Genomic DNA, 2,236 nt, shown 5'->3' on the forward strand with positions numbered 1-2,236 from the left:
AGACCCTTCTAGATCCGGTCTTACCTTAGCAAGAAATATTTATTTATACATTGTTCGCAACGTATCTTTATATTCATGCTCGAATATCGAATTTATAAAAACAGGATTCCATGACTAGAATAATATTTTTTATTTTGATGTTATAGCTGGACTCGTGACTAGCAAGCTGCCTACGTACCCAGAATAGGATCAAGCCAAATCGTAGTTCGAATGTGTTTGCTTTAGCAATAGAACTTTTTCAAGTTGATTATGTTCCAAGGACTTTGAACGGGATTTCCACCAAGGTCTTGTAAACGGTATACACCATTTCGGATTTTTTCAGTGATTTGATAAGGGCCTTCCCAGTTAATACCGAGTTTTCCAGCTCCTTCTTCTTTTGTGTTATCGAACACTCGCCTTAAAACAAAGTCTCCTACATTTAAAGGTCTGTTTTCAACTTTCAGTTATAGTAGCGAGCGGTCAACTGTTGATAATTCTGAAGTCGAATAAGGGATTGGTCTCGCCTTTCATCGATTGTATCGAGAATATCTTCTAATAATTTAGAATTCTATTCTTCGTTAAGTGGAGCTTCGCTTCGACGCAAACCTGGAACATTCAACTCGGCTGGGACTACGGCTTTCATCCCATAAACTAATGAGAATGGAGTTTCACCCGTTGCTCGTCTTGGGATTGTTTGATAAGCCCACAACACAGGTTGCAGCTCGTCATACCATCCACCTTTTCGAGCACTCAGGCGTTTTTTAAGATTGCTGAGAATAGTTTTATTGGAGGCTTCCGCTTGTCCATTCCCTTGAGGATACCTCGGTGTTGAGTAGCTAAGTTTTATTCCCCAAGCGGCACAAAAATCTTCAAAATCATTTGAAATGAATTGAGGACCATTGTCCGTTACTATTTCGTAGGGAACTCCATAGCGACAAATAATGTGTTTCCACAAGAATGTCTTTACTACGGAATCTTGTATGCTTATATAAGCTTCAGCTTCAATCCATTTAGAAAAATAGTTCGTTAGAACTAATAAGTATTGGACGCCTCGTGTTGAACGATGCATCGGACCGGTTATATCCATTGACCACCTCATGAAAGGGTATGGAGCGGATATATGTGATAGAATTTCAGATGGCTGGTGAATAAGAGGAGCATGCATCTGACACTTTTTACACCGTTTGGCGTAATCAATGCAGTCTGAAATCATAGTTGGCCAGAAATATCCTAACCGTTTGATTTTGAAAGCCATTGCTCGTCCCGAAGAATGACTACCACAAAGACCTTCGTGGACCTCGCTTGTCAATATTTCAACTTCGGGTCCGAAAATACATAAAAGATAAGGATCACTGACGTCTCGCTTGTACAATGACTCTTTAATTATACAATACTTAGCGCTGATGATTTTTAATTTGCGAGCTTGTCATTTGTTAGATGGTAGTTCTCCATTAAGAATGAAATTTTTGATGGGTACCCTCTAGTCAGCCCCCCAATCATTAGCGGAAGTATTATCCTTGAGTATAAACTTCCTCGGTTCGGGTTCGGAAAGAATATCAGGATCTTTGATTGTCTCCTGAACCTCTAAATCACCTAGAAGTGACTGTTCGGTTCGAGACGGTTCTTTAATGGGAACCTCTTGATCCTTTAACTTTCTCTTTGACTTTCTTTTAGGAAGTTCCAATGGTGGAGTAAGTTCGTAATCATGAGACTTTATCCGTGATCTGGTGATGACAAGTGAACTATTTCCAGAACTTTGTTTTGGAGTTTCGATGTATTCGGCCTCTGAAATGTTATCGTTTTCTGTTTCTTCAACCGAAATACTTCGCGAAGAAATACATTCAACTGGGATAACTCGTTTGAGTTCAGGATCTGAGGTAGAAGCTAGGGCAGCTAAAGCGTCTGCCGAAGTGTTTTCTCCTCTAGGTATTCGAACTAATTCAAATTCTTTGAATTTTCCGGCTAATTTTTTGACAGCCGAAAGATAAGCTTCCATTCGAGGAGCCTTAGCTTCGTAATCTCCAGCGAACTGGTTTACAACTAGCTGAAAATCGCAATTAGCTATTATTTTTTCTGCTCCAATCGCAAGAGCAAGCCGAAGTCCTGCTAAAAGAGCTTCGTATTCTGCTTCATTGTTCGAAGCTGGAAACATTAACCGAAATGATTGCTCAATTATTTCCTTTGTCGGAGTTTCGAGCCTAATGCCGATTTCGGATCTTTGTTTAGAAGAAGATCCATCTACATGTAATTTCCATGT

The sequence above is a fragment of the Arabidopsis lyrata genome, assembly GCF_000004255.2.
Source record: "Arabidopsis lyrata subsp. lyrata unplaced genomic scaffold ARALYscaffold_8, whole genome shotgun sequence".
NCBI classification, from domain to species: Eukaryota; Viridiplantae; Streptophyta; class Magnoliopsida; order Brassicales; family Brassicaceae; genus Arabidopsis; species Arabidopsis lyrata.